Source organism: Castor canadensis, chromosome 6 (assembly GCF_047511655.1).
Source record: "Castor canadensis chromosome 6, mCasCan1.hap1v2, whole genome shotgun sequence".
NCBI lineage: Eukaryota > Metazoa > Chordata > Mammalia > Rodentia > Castoridae > Castor > Castor canadensis.
The window spans coordinates 106285724-106310073 of record NC_133391.1 but is presented as its reverse complement, the minus strand read 5'-3'; positions in this window follow the sequence as shown (position 1 = coordinate 106310073).

Sequence of the window (24350 nt, the reverse complement as noted above, 5' to 3'; positions counted from 1 at the left end):
CAAGCAGGAGTAGCAATACTTATCTCTGACAAAGTAGACTTCAAACCTACATTGATCAAACGAGATAAAGAAGGACATTCCATACTAATAAAAGGGGAAATAGACCAAAAGGAAGTAATAATCATCAATCTGTATGCACCCAATGTCAACGCACCCAATTTCATCAAACATACCCAGAAAGACCTAAAAGCATATATAAACGCCAACACAGTGGTTGTGGGAGACTTTAACACTCCATTATCATCAATAGATAGGTCATCCAAACAAAAACTCAATAAAGAAATCCAAGATCTAAAATATGCAATAGATCGAGTGGACCTAGTAGATGTCTACAGAACATTTCATCCAACTTCTACACAATATACATTCTTCTCAGCAGCCCATGGAACCTTCTCCAAAATAGATCATATCCTAGGGCACAAAGCAAGCCTCAGCAAATATAAGAAAATAGAAATAATACCGTGCATACTATCTGACCACAATGCAGTAAAAGTAGAACTCAACAACAAAAGTAAAGACAAAAAACATGCAAACAGCTGGAAACTAAATAACTCATTACTTAATGAAGAGTGGATCATCGATGCAATAAAAGAGGAAATTAAAAAGTTCCTGGAAGTCAATGAAAATGAAAACACAACCTGCCGGAACCTATGGGACACAGCTAAGGCAGTCTTGAAAGGAAAGTTTATAGCCATGAGTGCATATATTAAAAAGATTGAAAGATCCCAAATCAATGACCTAATGATACATCTCAAACTCCTAGAAAAACAAGAACAAGCAAATCCCAAAACAAATAGAAGGAGAGAAATAATAAAAATAAGAGCTGAAATCAACGAAATAGAAACCAAAAAAACCATACAAAGAATTAATGAAACAAAAAGTTGGTTCTTTGAAAAAATAAATAAGATCGATAGACCCCTGGAAAACCTGACTAAAACGAGGAGAGAAAAAACCCAAATTAGTAGAATTAGGAATGCAAAAGGGGAGATAACAACAAACACCATGGAAGTCCAGGAAATCATCAGAGACTACTTTGAGAACCTATATTCAAATAAATTTGAAAATCTTAAAGAAATGGATAGATTTCTAGATACATATGATCATCCAAAACTGAACCAAGAGGAAATTAATCACCTGAATAGACCTCTAACACAAAATGAAATTGAAGCAGCATCAAGAGTCTCCCCAAAAAGAAAAGTCCAGGAACTGATGGATTCTCTGCTGAATTCTATCAGACCTGTAAAGAAGAACTGATACCAACCCTCCTTAAACTGTTCCATGAAATAGAAAGGGAAGGAAAACTGCCAAACACATTTTATGAAGCCAGTATTACACTTATCCCAAAACCAGGCAAAGACACCCCCAAAAAGGAGAACTATAGGCCAATCTCCTTAATGAACATTGATGCAAAAATCCTCAACAAAATAATGGCAAACCGAATCAAAAAGATTATTCACCACGACCAAGTAGGCTTCATCCCAGGGATGCAGGGGTGGTTCAACATACAAAAATCAATAAACGTAATAAACCACATTAACAGAAGCAAAGACAAAAACCACTTGACCATCTCAATAGATGCAGAAAAAGCCTTTGATAAGATCCAACATCATTTCATGATAAAAGCTCTAAGAAAACTAGGAATAGAAGGAAAGTTCCTCAATATTATAAAAGCTATATATGACAAACCTACAGCCAGCATTATACTTAACGTAGAAAAATTAAACCATTCTCTCTAAAATCAGGAACCAGACAAGGATGCCCACTATCTCCACTCCTATTCAACATAGTACTGGAATTCCTAGTCAGAGCAATTAGGCAAGAAGAAGGAATAAAAGGAATACAAATAGGTAAAGATACTGTCAAAATATCCCTATTTGCAGATGACATGATCGTATACCTTAAAGACCCAAAAAACTCTACTCAGAAGCTTCTAGACAACATCAATAGCTATAGCAAGGTAGCAGGATATAAAATCAACATAGAAAAATCATTAGCATTTCTATACACTAAAAATGAGCAAATGGAAAAAGAATCTATGAAAACAATTCCATTTACAATAGCCTCAAACAAAATCAAATACCTAGGTGTAAACTTAACAAAAGATGTGAATGACCTCTACAAGGAAAACTATACACTTCTGAAGAAAGAGATTGAGGAAGACTATAGAAAGTGGAGAGATCTCCCATGCTAATGGATTGGTAGAATCAACATAGTAAAAATGTTGATACTCCCCAAAGTAATCTACATATTTAATGCAATTCCCATCAAAATTCCAATGACATTCATTAAAGAGATTGAAAAATCTACTGTTAAATTTATATGGAAACACAAGAGGCCACGAATAGCCAAGGCAATACTCAGTCAAAAGAACAATGCAGGAGGTATCACAATACCTGACTTCAAACTATATCACAAAGCAATAACAATAAAAACAGCATGGTACTGGCACAAAAACAGACATGAAGACCAGTGGAACAGAATAGAGGATCCAGATATGAAGCCACACAACTATAAGCAACTTATCTTTGACAAAGGAGCTAAAAATATACGATGGAGAAATAGCAGCCTCTTCAACAAAAACTGCTGGGAAAACTGGTTAGCAGTCTGCAAAAAACTGAAACTAGATCCATGTATATCACCCTATACCAAGATTAACTCAAAATGGATAAAGGATCTTAATATCAGACCCCAAACTCTTAAGTTGATACAAGAAAGAGTAGGAAATACTCTGGAGTTAGTAGGTATAGGTAAGAACTTTCTCAATGAAACCCCAGCAGCACAGCAACTAAGAGATAGCATAGATAAATGGGACCTCATAAAACTAAAAAGCTTCTGCTCAACAAAAGAAATGGTCTCTAAACTGAAGAGAACACCCACAGAGTGGGAGAAAATATTTGCCAACTATACATCAGACAAAGGACTGATAACCAGAATATACAGGGAACTTAAAAATTAAATTCTCTCAAAACTAATGAACCAATAAAGAAATGGGCAGGTGAACTAAACAGAACTTTCTCAAAAGAAGAAATTCAAATGGCCAGAAAACACATGAAAAAATGCTCACCATCTCTAGCAATAAAGGAAATGCAAAGTAAAACCACACTAAGATTCCACCTCACCCCTGTTAGAATAGCCATCATCAGCAACACCACCAACAACAGGTGTTGGCAAGGATGCGGGGAAAAAGGAACCCTCTTACACTGTTGGTGGGAATGTAGACTAGTACAACCACTCTGGAAAAAAACTTGGAGGCTACTTAAAAAGATGGACATCGATCTACCATTTGATCCAGCAATACCACTCTTGGGGATATACCCAAAAGACTGTTACTCCAGAGGCACCTGCACATCCATGTTTATTGCGGCACTATTCACAATAGCCAAGTTATGGAAACAGCCAAGATGCCCCAGCACTGACGAATGGATTAAGAAAATGTGGTATCTATACACAATGGAATTTTATGCAGCCATGAAGAAGAACGAAATGTTATCATTCGCTGGTAAATGGATGGAATTGGAGAACATCATTCTGAGTGAGGTTAGCCTGGCTCAAAAGACCAAAAATCGTATGTTCTCCCTCATATGTGGACATTAGATCAAGGGCAAACACAACAAGGGGATTGGACTATGAGCACATGATAAAAGCGAGAGCACACAAGGGAGGGGTGAGGATAGGTAAGACACCTAAAAAACTAGCTAGCATTTGTTGCCCTTAATGCAGAGAAACTAAAGCAGATACCTTAAAGCAACTGAGGCCAATAGGAAAAGGAGACCAGGAACTAGAGAAAAGGTTAGATTAAAAAGAATTAACCTAGAAGGTAACACCCACGCACAGGAAATCAATGTGAGTCAATGCCCTGTATAGCTATCCTTATCTCAACCAGCAAAACCCCTTGTTCCTTCCTATTATTGCTTATACTCTCTCTACAACAAAATTAGAGATAAGGGCAAAATAGTTTCTGCGGGGTATTGAGGGGGGGAGCGGGAGGGGTTGGAGTGGGTGGTAAGGGAGGGGGTGGGGTCAGGGGGGAGAAATAAACCAAGCCTTGTATGCACATATGAATAATAAAAGAAAAATGAAAAAAAAAAAAAGAATTAACCTAGAAGGTAACACCCACGCACAGGAAATCAATGTGAGTCAATGCCCTGTATAGCTATCCTTATCTCAACCTACAAAAACCCTTGTTCCTTTCTATTATTGCTTATACTCTCTCTACAACAAAATTAGAAATAAGGGCAAAATAGTTTCTGCTGGGTATTGAGGGGGGGGAGAGGGAGAGGGCGGAGTGGGTGGTAAGGGAGGGGGTGGGGGCAGGGGGGAGAAATGAACCAAGCCTTGTATGCACATATGAATAATAAAAGAAAAATGAAAAAAAAAAATAAACAGTCTTATGACCAGTGGCTGGGTATTTGGGAAAAAAATGTAAAATTAGACCTATACCTCTCATTAAATACTATGTTCCAAATGGATTAGGAACTTAAATATGAAAACTGAAATCATACAAGTATTAGAAGAAACCATGGAAGTATCCTTTTTTAACCTCGAAGTAGGGAAAAACTTTCAATTTTGATTGAAAACTCAAGGGAAATAAAAGATTGATAAATTTAGCTGCATAAAAATTGTTATATGACAGAAAAATATCAAAAATAAATTGAAAAAATTGATAATATACAAGAAAGTATTTGCAATATGCATATCTCTAATATGTTGAAAATAACTTAAAACTGACCAACAAAGGTTTTGTAAATGGCCCTTAGACACATGAAAAGATTCACATTCACATATAGAGTAATATAAATGCAAATAACACTGTGGTACTATTTATCACTTATAAAATTAACAAAAGTGTGAATGTATGATGATGTAATTTATGTCAAGGCTTTAAGACACTCCTATAAATTACTTGTGGGAATACAACTTGGTACCAGTCTTTTGGAGAGAAATTTGGCAATGAAAACTACGTACTATTTACTTACCTTTTGACCCAATAATCCCACTTCTAAGTATTTGTTTTGAAGACACACCTCAAACCTTTTCACATCATGGAAATGTTTATTTGCAAGTTGATTCATTACAGCATCACTCATAATACTGAAAAGTATTAGAGACAACCTAAAATGCTCATACATTGAACAGTGGTTGAAAAAGCTTTGGTATATTCAAAACATGGAGTAGGATGTGTCTATAGAAAGGAATGAGGAATTTTTATATAAGTTGATAATGTAAGGTGCAATTGGGCCTGGTAGCACATCCATGTAATCCCGCCTCTCAGGAGACATTCAAGAGGATTGTGAGTTTGAGTTTGAGGTTAGGTTGGGCTACATAGTGAGATCCTGTCTCACGATGAACACAAAAAATCATTTAAAAGTGTAAAGTGCATGATATTTATAGTTTTTTCAGCCTTTTATTTAAAGTAATAGTCATATGAAAATATACATGTGTCTACTCACTTGTGAAATTCCGGAAACTTAGGAAGAATAAACCAGAACCTAATGAGCCTGGTTACTTAGAGGATATGGGTGGAGAATGTGACTGAAAGAATGGGAAGGGAGTCTGTGGTGGAGGGGATGAGGAGGAGGAGGGCTGATACTTTTTCAAGTGTACTTTTTGAACATTTGTGACTTTTAAACCATGTTAATATTTCTCATGTTCAAATTTAAGTTAAAAAAACAAAATTAATCATGGTGAGGGAGAATTACAAAATAAAATACAGTTATAAATGAACCAAACTGTATAACAAATGAGCAACATGATCACAATGAAGAGGGTGGAGAGGAAAGAACTAATATAAGTAACTTTGCAAAACGGTATTTTGACTGCATATGGTAAAACTAAAGAGGGAAGAAGTTCATACAAATATTGTCCTCTAGTTAGTAAATTTGTTTTTCATAGATGTACGAGTTAGCAAATATTTTAAGTGTATTCAAGATTAGAGAAAATAAGTAAATATATTCCGCATAATAAGAATCAAATTTTCACTTCTTGTGAAAAGTAGTTACCAGTAGGAAAATGGAGGCTAGATTGGACGGTATGGTGTTGATTAGAATCAGAACTCATGATTTGATGAAATTTGTTAGAATTTGTTATAGTTATAAAAATAGATATAAAAATAAAGAAATGTCTGAACACACATATTTTCAAACACCATTCTGTGAAAGGGCCTAAGGGCAACAGTAGCAGTAGCAATGAGGACACTTCCAGATCTTGGTTTCAAGCTCTTTTCAAACAACAAGACTCCTTGGAGAAATGGCTGAATTTAGGATTGGGACCAGGTAAAATAAAGACTAACCCAGAATACTTTGTGGTGCCAGAATGTAAAGAAACATTAAACATGGGCAGGGAGTATCTCCCAAGTGGTAGAGCACCTGCTTAACAAGTATAAGGACCTCAGTTCAAACCACCATACTGCCAAAATAAAAAATAAATAAATATCATAAGTATCAAGTTGAAAAGACAGAGAAGCCAAGTTGAAGGAGTTCTCAAGTGTCAATCAGGAAAAAATTGAAGAAAAAAGAGAATTGGAATAATAAATTATAACTCATATGATAAAAAAAATCCTTAAGTCTATACTGAAATGAATGAATGAATGAGGGAGAAATGAAAATTTTTTTCTACATAATTTAGATTAATAAGTGAGAAAAAAATGATGGAGATAAAACACCACAATTTGGAAAATACCTTGGGGTATTAGCTGAACCTAGTGATCACAGTTTGTATGACCAGTACTAACACAGCAAAATTATGTGTCTTTGGATTCACTGAGAATAGAACAACACCACTTTTTCAGTATTCTTGCCAAAAATACATTCCCTACCTTTTTTTGGTGGTACTGGGGTTTGAATTCAAGACTTTGCACTTGCTAGATAGGCACTGTACCACTTGAGCCATGCTTCCAGTCCTTATTCCCTAAATTTAATCATGAAGAAATACCAGACTAATGTAGATTGAGGGATATTTTACAAATAACTGGCCTGTATTCTTTAAAGTATAAGGAATCAAAAACAAAGAAAGACTGAGGAATAGTCACAGATTGAAGAGACTAAAGAGAAATGGTTATCAAGTACAATGTGAGATCCATAATGAGATTCTACACCAGAAAAATTACACAAACTCAATAATTTTTGAAATTTTCATGTAGTAGTTTAGTTAATAATTCTTTATTGTTAATTTCCTGTTTTGATAATTTATTATGATTCTGTAACCTTAACATTTTTGTAGTAACATTTGGTAAGTCTGAAATTATTTCAAAATAAAAATTTTTAAATTAAATTAAAAATCTTCTAAATAGTCTCTGTGATTGATCTGTCTCATTTTTCTTTCCTTTTTTTTTTCTTCTGTCTTTAGAGTTCAAACCCTAGAAAATGGGGGTTTCACTCAGGGCCTCAAGCTTGCTAGGCAGGCGCTGCACCACTTAAGCTACTCCACCAGCTTCTAAAGAGTTTCTGAAAGAGAAAGTTTATCAATTATAATTTACTAATTCTAGTTATGCAATCTTTAAGATAGACTTCCAAGTCTACAGCCCCCCTGCCCCACAGAAAGGATTTCTGTGAATTGTCTGTGAACTTTCTGTAGGAGTTGCCTTGGGTTTATTTTCAAATGCAGACTTCATGGCCACTCTAGACCACCTGAATTGGGATTAGTAGTTCTTTGGACATTAAGCATCCTACAACCTTGTGTGACTGAGAAATATTTTTATTTCCCCTTACCTTTAGGCAACAGCTTAGCTGGATAGAGAAACAAGTAGTAATTTCCCTTAACACTGTTCAGTGTTGCTAGAGAAGAGTTCAATGTCAATTTCACTTTTGGTTTTGTTTTTCATGTGTTTTTTAACTTTTTCTCTCTGCAAACATATAAGACTTTCTATCTTGTTTTTAAATTTCACTGACTTTCTATTTGGTACAGTTTTCAGTAAATGTTCCTCACTCTGTCCTTTTATCTGAGATTTTCCTCTCCAATTCTTAAAAAAAAAATTTCCAAAATTTTTTCCCTCTTTCTTTACTTTTTCTCTTTCTTTGGGGCCCTTATTATACATTCTATCTCCTTATCTTTTTATTCTTTCCTAAGGCCTTTGGGGAAGCTCTTCAGCATAATACTACATTGTACTATTCAACTCATTTACTGTGTTACTCATTTTTCCTTTTGAAATTTGAACTTCTGTGCTTAGTTAATATTGAAATCCTCAATTCCTTCTTCCTTCCTCTTTTTCTGTCTTTTTTTTGTTGTTGTTGAGGTTCTGATAAACAATTGGGGTATATATTAAGCAGTATAGAAAACATTACTCAGTTGAATCATTCTGTGCTTGCAACTAGAAGTAGGTGGGCATGTTTTTTGGCTTCCTTTGCTACATTGAAATTTATCTGGTTCCTTTGCTTCTAAAAAGAGAAAATACCACTGTTTTTTGTCTCAGAATATGGCTAATTGCCAAAGACTACAAACATCTCACTTTCTAAGATAACACCCACCTCCATCTCTTCCTCTTCCCTCTAATGACTTCAAAAGACTCTCAGATGACCTATTGTACAACCTTAGGCATGAGGGTTCTCTTTCTTCTCTCTAAGAAGTTCTTTATTAATGAACACTCACATTCTTCTAAATACAAACATCTGAATAAAATGACCTACTTAATTGGTGCAGTTTTTGACTTTTACATCAATTAAAACACTACTGCAGAAAAATATATTTTTCATTATGTAAATTTACCCACATCAGTTCTGTGGGTGGGATTAATTTCAGAGAGCAACTCTATATACAAATGCTTAAAAATTTTAATCCTCTCAAATCTTTGGCTCTTTCTCCAGTGGTCTGTCTTTAGTTTATTAACCATGCAAAATATTTGAATTTTTAATACTCTTATGGCTGATAAGAAATAGATTTCATTTCATTTCAGCTAATAGAAAATTTGAATATGTAGACAGTATATTGCCTAGAAGGTAACACCCACGCACAGGAAATCAATGTGAGTCAATGCCCTGTATAGCTATCCTTATCTCAACCAGCAAAAACCCTTGTTCCTTCCTATTATTGCTTATACTCTCTCTACAACAAAATTAGAAATAAGGGCAAAATAGTTTCTGCTGGGTATTGGGGGGGAGAGGGAGGGGGCGGAGTGGGTGGTAAGGGAGGGGGTGGGGGCAGGGGGGAGAAATGAACCAAGCCTTGTATGCAAATATGAATAATAAAAGAAAAATGAATAAAAAAAAAAAAGAAGATCATTCCTGGCTCTATAGACATCTATTACAACCTTCATTTCACTGCTAAGATAACTATGGTCATCACTGGTACTTTGAATTAGATTATTCCTGGTTCTTCTGAGTACAAATTATGTTTGTACTTCTCCTCCCCTTGACAGTAGCTATGACCATGCGACTTGTTACACCATCACATGTGTGTGCAGGTGCCTGGCATCATTTGCATATAGAAGCTATAAAAGAGGCTTTGCTGCTTCCAAGAAGAGTCCATTTTTCACACTGCCTTGGCATTTGCCAATGTTCAGACTGGTGGCTGTTCTGTCAACTTAAGTTCTGGAGTAAGGGTGGCACTGTACAAAGCACCTAGTCTACCCACAAGGACATGAAGTGTGAGTAAGACTATGTCACATTGATTTAAGATGTTAAGATGTTATGGTTATCTCCACAAAATATTCCACCCTATCTTTTATACAATCAGTAATGAGGCTCAGAGAGTCAAGCAACTTGTTTACTTCTCACTGAATCTATGCTGATTTTTAAACACAGTGTTCCATATTAAGGATATACCCTGAGGATTCAATGTTGAGTCATATAGGCAGGGTCCCTGCATTGGAGGGAGCCACTCACAGACTGCTTACCACTTTTTCAAGAGTTTGGTCAGGAGTTCATTTCCTAGTCAGGCACACTGACTCAATCCTATTAGCCTAAGGAGGCAGAGATCAAGAGAATCATGGTTTGAGACCAGTTCAGGCAAAAAAAAATGTGAGACACCCATCTCAACTTATGACTGGATGTGGTGGTTTGTGCCTGTCATTCTAGCTATAAGAGGAACAACAAACAGGAAGACTGTAGTCCAGGTCATCCAGGGCATAAAGTGAGACCCTATCTCAAAAATAATCAACATTCATTGCTAGAGTGACTCAAGTAGTAGAAAGATTGCTTAGCAAACACAAGGCCCAAAATTCAACCCAGAGTACTGCCAAAAAAGAAAAAAAAAGTTTATAATTCCTAGAATCCATTTCTTCTACCCCCTCATCCACATACCTACCTTGAAGAAACAGGAATATTTGCCTATATATAGACTTCTGCAACCCCCTTTTTCCTTACCCTTTCTTAGAGTTTAATAGCAGTATTTCCTTGATCACACCTGCAAGTCATTTAAATATCCTGGGATATAATTTATCTGGTACTGAAGGCTTGAATTAAAGCTGTAAAGCACTCCCTTATTATCTCTGCACCTATCGTGTGCTTCAATTCCCTCCTAATTGATGTTTGGTCTAGATTTCCAGCCTGAAAATTATTTTCCTTGATGGAGAAAAAAGAAGCAAAGCAAAACAGAATAAAAATAAATCTATATCCTCTGTTTTGCTGCAAAAATTTATACCTTTTGTTATAAATTATAGACTTTCCTGAAGGGTGTGGATTGTTTTGATTAAGTTTGTATTTTCTTTAAGTTTGTATTTTCTGCAACTTAGTCAAGAAAGGCTATTTATTAGAGACCAAGACTAGTTGAAAAGTAGTGAAACTGAAACTAAATACCCATACACAAGTGTTCTAAGGAATGGCCAGTTGAGTTTGACGAGATTAACCTGTGCTCTGGAGCGCTCATGGAAGTGCTGTGAAACACTCTAGCTCAAGGCTGTTTTTTGATCTGAGGCAGCCAAAGGTAACACTTTCATATTTGACAAGAATTACAAGTCAGTACCATAGAGCTCCACCTCTGTGTTTGGCTCTATGTCTGTGTTGTAGCTGCTACCTTGGCATGGTGACAGTGACAGAAATTGAGAGTTCCTAATGTTTGTGCTAGGTTTAGTGCTCTCTCTTATGGAAGGATTGTGGGCTTGGTTTGAGTCAAGGAAAATGTCATTATTCTTTCTTTTTTTCTTTCTTTTTAAATCTTATCTAATTCTTGTACAAACAAGTCCAGTGTTGCATTTTGATTCCATTTAAATATGTTTCTTATTTTGCTCAATCTATTTAAAAGCCCTTGTTGTTTTGTCCTGAGTTTTCAAATGCTCCAGGCCTTTGCAGACTTTCTTCAAATTCTCTCCGTCTTTAGTATTCTTACATCCTCTCAGTCTCATAAAAAACAAATCGCTGAAGTCAGCTTGATGAGATTCACTGAGTTCAGCTGAGATCTGTTCACTCCCTGTTCAGATGTGGAGATTTTCTCTGTATTTTTGATTAATAAACTTGGTCAGGACCTCACATTAAGCTTATAATGCAAGGGATAACTATTTAGAATCTGATTTTCTCTAACTATAATCCTGTTAGATCTCTGACCAAATACACAATCTCACTCTTCTCAGAGTGAGAAGAACTTCAGGAAGATTCTTTAATAAAAATACATTTTGAGTGAGAGCCAACTCTCCTTAGCTTTTACAATTCTAAGATAACATGATTATCTCCTATGGTTATCTATACTTCTTGGATGATAAGAAAGGTATACCCAGTTCCATTCCTTTGCTTTGCTTTTTTTTTTTAATCTTCAAAGTCAACTGTTCTTAATCTTTAGTGTGTATCAATAAGATGTGTAGACACCTGAGTGGAAATCACAGGAAGTGATTGTTTAAAATGCACATTAGTCAGTATACCTTCCTAGGACCAGTTACATTTAGCAGGACACAGTGAAAAATGAAAGGCGCATGTTCAAAAGTCATTAAGAATGTTATAATAGGGAAGCATTAGACCAAGCATGGAGCCTTCTAAGTATGTTTACCATATATTTTATCATGACATTTTCTCTACATATAGAGAAGACAAAAGCATCAAAGTCTTCATTGTTTACTGAGATTAAAAAAATTATTGGAGCACAAAGTAATTAATTGCTTTATAACATTACAAAAATCAATATATGACCAACAATCATTAAGTAGTGGATATTACCAATTCAATCTTAAGGAGCAGGTGTTTTGAACTCTAGGAAGCTCATTGCCTATGAACATGTTATTCCTCATTTTCAATAATGTACATTTGTTTCTTTGACCAGAAAGGAAATGCAGATCAAAACTACATTGAGATTCCACATCAGTCAGAATGGCTACTATCAATAACACAAACAACAACAAATGCTGGTGATGATATGGGGGGAAAGGCACACTTCTACACTGTTGGTAGGAATGTAAATTAGTATAACCACTATGGAAAGCAATATGGAGGTGTCCCAAAAAACTAAAAATAGAACTACCATAGCATCCAGGGATACCACTTCTGGGCATATGTTTGAAGGAATGTGCTCCAGGATACAATAGAGCTATTCGCACACCCATGTTTATTGCAGCACTACTTAAAACAGCCAACTTTGAAAGCAGCCTAGATGCCCCACAACTGATGAGTGGATTAAGAAAATTTGGTATATATACACAATGTAGTTTTATTTAGCCATGAAGAAACATGACATTATGTTGTCTGCAGGTAAATGAATGGAACTGGAGAACTTCTTGTTAAGTGAATTAAACCAGACTCAAAAAGTCAAAGTTCACGTTCTCCCTCATATGTGGAAACTACACGTATAAGTCAAATGTATATATAAATACATATATAATCATATATATATACATATATATACACACATGCATATAGTGAGAGAGAGAACAAAATTTTATTAGTGAGTCTGGCTGAGGGGACTACAGGAGGTAGACAAAGGAAAGAAAATGTTAAACAATGAAAAATATTTAAACAACATTTATATACATGAATATAATATAACACACTATACAGTAAGCAGTTGAATATTAGGGAAACATGGTGACAGAGAATGAGTAAATAACGGGGGGGATTAATTTAATTAAAGCACTATATACAGGCCTGAAGTACCCTTGGACTATCAATATATACTTTTTAAAAAATGAAGGGCAGGAGGGTAAAATAGGTCTTTTCCAGGGGTGGGTACAGTGGGAAGGGGGTAGGCATAAGGAAAGGGTGAATATGGTGGATATATTTTGTATTCATATATGAAAATTGAAGAATGTAACCTGTTGAAATTGTTCTAAGAACAGGGGGAAAGAGGAAAGGGAGAACAATGGAGGGGGTAAATCTAACTAAAATACATTATGAGCACATATGTAAATATCACAATGTATCCACCCACACAACTATTAGATGCTAATAAATGTAGAAAACAGAAAAAATAATGGAGATGCTAACTAATTTATTATAATAATCAGTGATTGCTTTTCTGTGGAATCTGTAACTTTAAGAATCTAAAAGAAGGTGGCTGTGGTAGTGCATGCCTATAATCCCAGATACTTGGGAGGCAGAATGAGGAGGACTGTCATTTGAGGGTGGCCCAAACAAAAGGGCGAGATTCTATGTTGGGGGGAAGTCTCTAAAATATATTGAGGACAATGGTGCTATCTGACTGCTAATTCCTGAGACCACTGGAGTTTGTTTCACAAGTTATTTTTAAAAGCCTAAATTTTTTTTGCATTCCTTTTAGTGTGAGTAAATTAGTATTTCCTGGACCTGCTTTATAAATCTAACTTTGTATTTTTTTAAAATGGGCTATTCACATAAAATAATAGGCTTACTATATCCCAGAGGCATGAAGAAATTTTTCTTTCTAAATTTAAAACTTAGTTCAGCAGTAAAACACTCTTCCTTCAAATTGTGTTCCTTTCATTACTTTCACATTTATGGTGATATCATGGGAGGAACAATTATTACCTTGTTCATTTTTATTTATTTGTACCCATGCTTCCTCACCTTGCTAATGAAAAATAAACTGTTTTACATGGATCATTTATGATGTGATTTAATAATTTGCATTTCTAGCCTGCAGCATAATATATGAGCTTAAAACTACCTGGTACAAAAGGATTTGGAGGACTTTGTTCTCCAAATTGTTGTTTTGTCTTCCTATCTGTATTATGAATAACTTAAAGATCTTTGTCATCATTACAAATATTATAAGACATAAAGGGAAGTGATGGTTATTCTCAAAATGAGAACTTTTGCTAAGCCACATTCTCCTACTTCCTGTGAGTCCTGCTAGCTGATAGAATCTCATTTGCTCTCTTTGGCAAACTATCAATACTTTCTCTTTTTTGTTGGTGAGACTATTTACTGACCACCAGGTCAGAGGACTGCTTTATTTCATCAGAAAAGTGTAAAAGCAGCCACTTTCCTACCAAATCAATAGATGATATGAGCATAGTTTTAAGTCACCTTGAAATCCGCATAAAGGTAACTCAAGTTGCTTTATTGCCAGGAAGGTGGATAACATAACACAGAATATACATTCAGACCTAGTGTCTTCCAGGAAAATTAAAATGGGAGGTTAGCAGATCTAGATAGTAGTTTGGTGCCATGGTTATTTTCGATATGTTTTAGGTCAGAAAATGCTTTCGGTTGATACAAAGCTTATCATTATACTAAATGGAAAAGAACACATCAGTTGTTCAGTGGCAAGACTTCACAGTCCATAGTTCCATATGAATATCTCAGTCTTTAGACTCTAATTGAGAGAGAGTTTGTTTTGCCCATAATGAACAGCTTATCATTCTTTCTGTTCCTAGGTGAGACAATATATCTAGATAGGAAGTCTCTGAGGGAGAAAATCAGGATAATGGTTAACATGAAGCCACAGGGTTCAGGGCCATCTTGGGACTGAGGACTGAGAAAGGAAAAAGGTTTGGGGAGTCTGCTACCTTTCAAAAGATTGCTGAGAGAAGTCTACAGACTCACCTAGTAGAAGTCTAGACAGTTCCTAGATGTGGTCAATGACGATATTAGCTTTCTCCAGCACAATTACATTACATAAGACACAAAGACATATATAGAGAGGTAAGTATATAGCTCTATCAATCAATAAATCTATCTATATTTGAATATAATGCGGATGTCATAAATACTGAATTTTTCTTATTCCAGTTTTAGACATATCACATTTTGATGTATAGTGTTTTTCCTTATGTACACTACCATAAGTTTCTATTTTAAAGACATTCACATAACTAAGGCATTAACATATTTTAATATTTAACTGTTTTGTTTATGAATGTATGTTTTGCACATTTGTATATTTTGACTCAAGACTATAATATTTATTTATATCTACTCATTCCTATTTGGCACATTTGTAGAAGATGTTTTTTTCAGCATTAATAATTCAAAACTTAGTTTCAAGCTGCCAGCTCAATATGGTCAGTTACAGTTAGGGAAATTAATTCTATTTTTTCCTTTCTTCCAAAGACTTACCCAATATGAATTTAGTTTATAATTCATCAGACCATCCTCCTTCCCTAGGCTTCCATAGTTGCTGTTAACTTAAAGAACTTTCACAGAAATACACAGACACAGGTACAAGACAAATGAATATAAAGAATTCCATGAGAAGAATAGGATGTACTTTCATTATTTGTGAATTTTATAATTTTTTTTGGGACCATTATTTATCAGGGAGTGATTGCATAAAAGTACCCACATGAATGCATGTACTATAATTACAATAATTTGCAATAATTCAATACTCTTTTTGTAGTCACAACAAAATACTCTTCTGCCTACATTTTTTGTGTTATTATATATTTGTCAGTGTTCTGAATCCAAAGCCTCACAGATGGTCATTATAACCTGACATGCTGTGCTGTAGGAGAGCTTCTTAAATTCATTAACCCCATTTAAAAAGACACAAAAAGCTAAATCGAGAAAATTCCTTCTGATCACATTTAAAAATCAGTAATAACCTCATAAGAGTTATATTTCTTTTGGGAGTCTGGCAGGGCAGTATGTTTCTGGAAGGGTCTAGCTATGAGGAACTTAATAATCATACAAATGAATAGGGGGAAAACTCAATGTCTGCTTATTATAATAGTAGGAGCAATATTCAAAGTGGCTGAATAAGCAGAGCAGTAGAAAAAGCACCCATCACAACAGGTTCTAAGTTAAGATGGAGGATGAGGCTGAGGAAAATGACTTTTACAAAGGAATCTCAGAGTCCAGGTTGCAAAATCCAGTGGAAGCAGTAAATAAGAGAATTAACTCTAATGATGCGTAGTATGGAAAGTCCATGTGAGAATGTGAACAGTAGTATCATATTTGGATAGGACATCAATACTTTGAAACACTTTCCCTTCTTCTAGATGTAGTCTTCTTGTTTGTATCATTTTAAAAGCTTGTTCCTAAGCCACAAAGCAACAAATATCTATAGTTTTCAGTTTAATGTGGAATTGATGCTTTACCAATATATTTGAAGTCAACATGGTAGATGAAAAAATGGCATAAAAATAACCATAAGAAATCATATAAACTTGATCTTTGCTAATGTTCAACTAACTTCACCTCTCCAACTACATTGTATTGAATAACATAAGAGCATTGACATGATTTAAACAATGATTCAGGGCCAGAACAAGATTTTCATGGCAAATGACTTGTTGGAGTGACATTCTGGAAACAGTGTTATGTCTTAGACTGGGGGCTCCTGAGGTGATGAGTAGATAGTTTATATGATTATGACATTTGTTATTTAATAAATAATTGCTTGGCTAGGCACAGAGGCTCAAGCCTGTAATCTGAGTTACTTGGAAGACAGATATCAGGAGGACTGGGGTTCAAAGCCAGCCTGGGCAAAAAGTTTGTGAGACACTATCTAAACCAATTGCTGGCACAGTGATGCATACCTGTCATCCCAGGTATGTGAGGAAGCACAAATAGGATTGTTGTTCCAGTCTGACCCAGGCATAAAGTAAGATCCTATCTCAAAAATAAACAATGCAAAAAGGGCTGGCAGAGTTGCTCAAGTTAGCAAACATGAAACCATGAGTTCAACCCCAAGTACTGCAAAGAAAAAAAGAAAGCCTCAAGAATGTTATGATATATCCTTAAGTTTTAATTGTAAGAGGGTCTTTATTTTAAAGTACAATTCTTTTGTAATTCAATTCAATAAAAATTAAGAATAAAGTAAAAATTAAAAATGAAGTTTTATAGTGCAAATACTATGTGCATATGTATATAAGTGGAAAAACAGTATCTACTGAAATTAAACCAGGAATGATGGGAGGGAGGGATAAAGGAGAATGATGGGAGGGGTAATTCAAGTGTGATATATTTGATATACTGTAAGAACATTTGTAAAAGCTACAATGTATCCCACCTAGCACAACAATAAAAACAAATAAAGTTTCCATTCAGATCCAACTGAGAACTATGACAATTCTTAAGTAGTTTTCCAATAAAGAAATAAAGAGAAATTAGTAGGAACATATTTTAACATGTAATAATTAAATAAAATAATAAAAATGAACAAATGTTTGGTTAAAAGAAATGAAGAATAGAAGTGGACAATACAAGAGGAGAAGGAAATCAAAGTTCTTAGGAGAAAAAAAAATGCTAAATAAGAGGAAGCGTGAGAGTGAGTTTCTGGCATTTTACAGAAAACTTTCCTGCTCTTGTGTTTTGACTTCATGAAACATGTGCACATCTAGCTCCCTACCCCATTATCTCCACATTGATGTTTTTTTTTTCCTGTCGTCTTGTCTTTCGTGGAGTAGTATTCTTATGCTATTTTCCCTCGTGCCGTTTTTTGCTTTTTATTTATTCCTCACTAACTGGTAAAGGACATTTCATTCCATATACATGGAAGCTATGATGCCCTTATCTAGCTCAGTAAACACTTGCTTTTGGATGTGCCTTGTTGTTAATACAGCATGTGGGCCCCTGGGGTTGGCTGATAGCAGGTATCACAGGACAGTGTTCATTCTTGGAGCAATGCACTGAATTTCTGTGGAGGAGACATCAACTAGGCTGCTAGAAACCTGTGTTCTTATTCCAACTCTGACTGTCATTAGCAACTTGACTTTGGACAATCAAGTCTTCAACTGCTGAATTCAGTTCCAAGAGGTTGTATTGAATTATCTTCCTGTACTCTTTCCTGTGTTAATTTAATCCAATGTTTTATTTTAATGGAAGGAAAATTAAGCTATGAAGAAAGTTATCTACATGCAAACATCTCATTTTTTGCGGTAATAGTTTGTTTATATTCATTTATATAGGATTGTGCTTGTCTAGAATTTTATGTGTGTGTAAAATAAAGCTATTGAGGCTACTCCCATTCAAAACAAATATACTAATCTCTCTAAACCCTCTGTCCTTTAAACAGTTATTCATTTATGATATGCTACTAACCAAAATCCTCCCAAAGAATTTCTTTTAGATTGAGGAATCAAATGAATAGTTCAGCAGTAGAAGTGAGAGATTAGGGATTTTTGCTGCAGATTAATTTGTTTGGGAAAAGGAAGTAATGGTCAAGAATCACATGATTTCTGGAACAGGCAAACTAGGGTTTGTCTGTGACTATATCTACTTCCACCATAGAGTTGTGTATTTGTTTTGCTTTTTTCGGGGTAGCAGATGCTGAATGTTCAACTTTACTGTATGCTGTGATGTATGCAAAATGTTACATGTGCACACACATTCATACATATACTTATATTCCCAAATGATAAATGACATTTGATATGTTCATCACCATTTGAATATAAACTGGTAACTACCTTTTGTAACATAAGCTTAAGGATTTAATTAAAAGAATTTCTGCTTTCCCTAAAAGAGGAAATTTGAAATAGGAAACATGTTTATGAAAGGAGTGACACTTCGGGCTTGATTTATCTATATAGTAGTCTCCCTTTACCCATGAGGGACATCTACAAGTTAGTCTACAAATGCCCCAAACCACAGACAGCACTGTACCCTCACTATATAATATGAATTCTCCTATGTATACATATATATACAATGTAATATAATTTATAAATTAGGCACAGCTAGAGATTAACAGGAACAATGACAAATAGATCAAGTAAAATTATGTTTTGCAATGAAAGTTATTTAAAATTTATTATTTTCAGAATGCAATTTACCAAGGGTAACTGAAACAAAGGGAAGTGAAAAAATGGAAAGGAGGGTACTGCCTATCCTCATTAAGCTACTTCAAAAGCAGAAATCATTGTTTGGTGTATGGGAACAACGAAAGTCCATCATGTGAAAGATTTACCATAGACTAAATTTGATAGACAAACAGGTACAGTTAGCTGAACTTGAATCCAACCTAGAATGTACTTTTTTGGACAAAAATTCACTAGTCTCCTATTATAATCTATGAATATAATGCATGATATTTGACACTTTGAGCCTTTTACCAGTTCTTCCTTACACATTGTGTATATGTATGTATGTGTAATGACAATGGCAGCTGCCAATTAAAGTTGTTTTTATCTTTAAAAAATGTTAAAATGTTCCATGTATATTCCCTGCTGAATTTCCTTGCTAAATATTGCCCCCTTCAGTCCACTGCAAGAGCATGCCTGGTATTCAATGGAGTTAAATTTGGCACCAGGACACACATGAGGCCGCCAAACCCACTCAAGTCTGATATGACCTCATTGGTCACATGAACAGTCCAGTTCTTTCCCAGGCATTATTTCCACATGAGAAAAAGTGTTGTGTCTGAAGTCAGGCAGGCACTAAAACCAATATCCACATAAAGGAAACCATTGCCTTTTATGGCAAAGAATGATTTGAAATTTGTGAAAAAACTCCCCTAAAATCATGTATTCCCATTTTAATTACTAAATATAAAAATGAAAAGATATGGTGAGAGTCTTTTTGCTTTAAAGGGAGAGAAAGAAATGCAAGCTGGAGAGCATTAAATTCAACCAAGCTTCAATATTGATTTAATATCTTTAGCAAGAGTCGGTTATTTTCATAGCATTCCATTTACTGAGCAGGCCAGAATCTTACAGAAAACCTCCTTGTTTACAGAGGACTTAGAGAGAACCTTCTGAGAAAATTCAGGAAAAAAAGACTACTTTTGCAAAGAAAATAAAATTTGACATTTTATTTATAAAGAAACTTATTAATCATTTTTAAACAATAACAAAACATAATTGTTGACATTTTGAAATACTCATTATAGGTCTAGGAAACTATTTAGTGATTTCACAAAATATTCCACAGACTTATACCCGCCTTGAAAATAGTTTCCAGAAGGCAAAAGCTCAACCACACAATTTGTCACTAGGCAACAGTGTGCTGCATAAGTATTAATTCCATGTTATTCTGCTGGCCTCTTCCTGCAGTGTTCAGTTCCAAGAGACTAATAAAACTTAAACCTACTTCTCCATTTAATTATACAATTTTCCTCATAAACACAGGTTTTCAAAGAAATGACAGCCAATATTATAGACAAAGAATTCTTATACCATAGACAATACAAAATAGCTCCTAGTTTTTACAATATGTATTGATAAAAAGGTAGAATGAAGATGTTAAATTTCTTTGATCTTTAATTCCCTCTTTTCATTTTACTAGTTGTCAGTTGTCAGCTCTGTGGTCAAAGGTAAATATTTTAAATATTATTGCTGAATTTCTGTTATTTATTGCCATGGTGGTATTTGTGCAGGTTTTTACTTTTTTATTATGGAAAATAACAACAAATTATGATATTTTCTACATGGTAATTCAGAATATCCTACAAAATAAATATGACTTAAATTTAATGTCAGTGGCAATTTCAAAAAGAACTCAATTGTAAATTATTTTGAAACTCCACTAGAACAGGGTTCACATTTCATTTCAATTTTTTTTTCTTTTCTTTCTTTTTTTGTTTTGGCAGTACTAGGGTTTGGATTCAGAGCCTCATGCTTGCTAGTCAGGCACACTATTACTTGAGCCATGTCCCCTGCTTAAATTTTCTTTTTTCCGTTTGCATTGTTGTATTACTTCATGCATGAGATTTACCCCCAGTAAAAGCACTAAGAAGTTCTAACAGTATGTGGGAAAATGCAGTAGAGGGAAAATTAAGAGGAAACATGACTTACTTTTGCTCTTCATACTCTGAATTTTTCTCTAAAACACTACTCCCCTCAAATCTATTGCCTATCTAAAGGCCAAAGTGACCATTTAAAAAAATCAGTTCAATGATGGATTTGCTTACTTTCAATGACAGAATAGAAGAGCTAAGCCTCCACTCATGGTCTTTGAAGCTCTGCATGACTTTGTCCAGCCTTGCTATCTACCTCCCTCTCATTGAAAATTTTTCTCCCTCAGTGGAATCAGTTTGCAGGGGTTCCTTTCAGTCCATCAAATGCTCTTTGCAGCTGCAGATTATTTGAATATATTGTAACCTACTTCGGGGAAGCTTTTACCTCTGTTCCTAAATGCCAAACACTTCATTCTGTGCATTTTGGTTTGACATATCCTAGGAGAGACCAGCTGTTTACATTATATCCTCCTAGGTATTCTCTATCACTCTGCTGTCTGTTCCCTTCGGAGCACTTATAAAAATGCTAATTTATTTATTTGTATGTTCACATGTGCAGAATCTGTTTACCAATGTGTCCCTAGAGTAGTTGAATGGATAAATACAGTTATGTGCCTAATCAAAATTTAAACAACATTGATTAATGTACTGAGCTAAAGGTAGATCTCAGCATAAATATGAAATAATCTCAATAATTTATTCATTGACTTTGCATCCTCATAAATATTTATTGATCTCCTTTTGTGGGTTAAAAGAAGCCATGATTTTGTATTTTATTTATTTTTTTAATTTTTTATTTTATTTTTGAGTTAGCATACATTAATAATATAGGAGGATTTCATTGTGTTAATTCCATACATAAGTATAGTATACTTTGGATAAATTCACCCCTTCCATTATATTTCCATTTTCCCCTTCTCTTCTTCCTCTTTTTAAATCAGTGTGTGGTGGGTTTCATTATGCTCTCTTCCTATTATATATGCTATATTCATATATATGCATATATGTGTAGCATACTACATCTTCTTCACCCTTTAGGATCCTTACATCTTCCTCCTCCCCCTCCTATTAATCTCCTCCTCACATCATTATTATTATTACTGCATAATCATCATTATAGGCCTAAGTTCCACAAAGGAGCAAGAATATGCAATATTTTGACCATCTTGTTTGTTTGAGACACTCTGTAACCAAGGCTGGCCTTGAACTCATGATCCTCCTATTTTAGCCTCCCAAGTGCTGGGATTACAGGTCGGTGCTACCTCACCTGGCTATTGGTCATCTATTTTATGCCAAAAGCCAATTTCTAATTACATGATGATTTAAAAAGCTGTTCTCATTGAACTTACATTCTGAGCATGGGTGAATGGGTAGATAGGCAAATAAGAGAGTGATTGAAAAGGTCAAAAGCAGTACAAAGCAAGAAAGGAGAATTAGTAATATGAGGTAAAAGGAAGCAGTTGCAAATAAAATAGTCACTGAGAAGATTTGATATCAATGAAGGAGCAAGCCAATCTTATAATGGGGAAAAATCTTTCCAGGCAAATGAAATGAATTGAAATAATCAACAATGAAGTTTCATGAGGTGCCAGCAGGTCAAGAAGCTGAGAAATTAAAAGATAGACAGACATGTCTTTTAAGTTGTTGGAAGGACTTACTTTTTTATTCTATGTGAAATAGAAAACTATATTAGGTTTTAAAGTTTTACACTAAGAACTAACAAAAATTTTAACAGGATCCTTCTTTCTTAAAGCCTGGGAATCAAGAGTGAAAGCTGAAAGACCAGTTAGGGCATTATGGCAATAATCCAGGGTAGGTAAATAACAGTGCCTGCAACCAGAGTGGCCACAGAGGAAGTGGTGAAAGTAGTTAGATTCTACATTAAAAACATTTGGTCAGATTGATCACCACAGTTTTTCCTGGGAAGTGACAGGAGAGAGGATAGGATTAGCAATTAATAGGACCATGGATAATCTATGACATGGAGAAAATTATACTTGCTAGGTTTGCCTATAGAGTGTAGTAGTATCTGGAAGAAGTTCCTTAAGGAGCTTAATTTGGGGAGAAATTAAGCAAACATAAAGGCTGAATTTAAGAGGAAAAAAAACAGTTCTGAGAAGATGAGGGAGAAAAATGCTAGATATTCTGGAAAAGCAAAGTGCTGACACAGAAAATAAGGGACCAGGGATTTGAGACAATGGAATACAGTGTGCTCCATAACCATTTTATTAATGGTCAAATTCTTCACTGGAGCTACTGAAACTACTGAAGTCATGAAATGATTGAAGTGAGTATGTATATGTGGAAATGGCTGATACTGGAACATGTGGGCCAAGGAATCAGGCAGAGCAAAACAGGGAATTAGGCATGGAACCTCACTTTAAGAAAGGGAGAGATTTTGTTCTCTCATAAATCCATGCAATAGGAGGCCAAAGATAGGCTTGTTTGATCTTAAAGACTAAAGAGATGACAGGTAATCTCTGTAAGCAAGCCTAATGACTCCTAAATCCAAAACCATTGAAATAGATAGCTGAAGTACCAAGTTATGAGTGAAACAACATTTGTCTACCATTGTCATTTGAAACAAAATCAAACAACAAAGCACCCCAAGATGACTGGACTTCACAAAATGAAATCTGGTTTACTGATTAGGCCACCAGAACCAGAATACCTAAGAGTAGAGATGCTAGGCATATTGACAGCAATTACCATACTAAAAAAAGCCAATGCTGCAAGCAATTGTTTGACATGACAGGAATGCCAAATATTTCATAAAATTCTGTGGGGTTTTAAAAAATTTCCAAAAAAGAATTGTTTCTCTTAGGACTCACAATGAAAACATAATTGACAATTATCTTGACGTGATTTAAAAGCATCTTTTAAAATCAACAGCAGTATGAATTTACTACTTTTTATGCTTATAAGAACAGTCAACAATTTGAACATATTTCTATACTGTAGCTATATAATTTGTGGTTTCCACCATTAAACAACAGAATAAGCCATTTAATAATCCTTAAAAATAACACTCATAAACATACAGTTATACTTGGCCAGTGTAAATAAATTGCTACCCAAGCTAGCTCTTACCTCACACTTGTACACCTGGGCATCATTTCACCCCATATGATACCACTTTTCTGCTTTCAGACTTTTATGTTCATATTAAATTAATTTTTTATATTAAAATGGTCATAAGAATAGAGTAGAATCCATGATATGACATTCTCCAAGCATCTCACTCTAAAGGGGTCTTTAGAGTTACACTTTTTAAAAAATGAGTAATTTTCCAAGTAGAGAAACAGATTAAGCAGTAATATGCTGACCTTTTCATCACTGAACTGTCAGCTTTGGAAGAGAAATGTATCAGTAGTGAGATTTTACTTGTTTATAATTTTAGG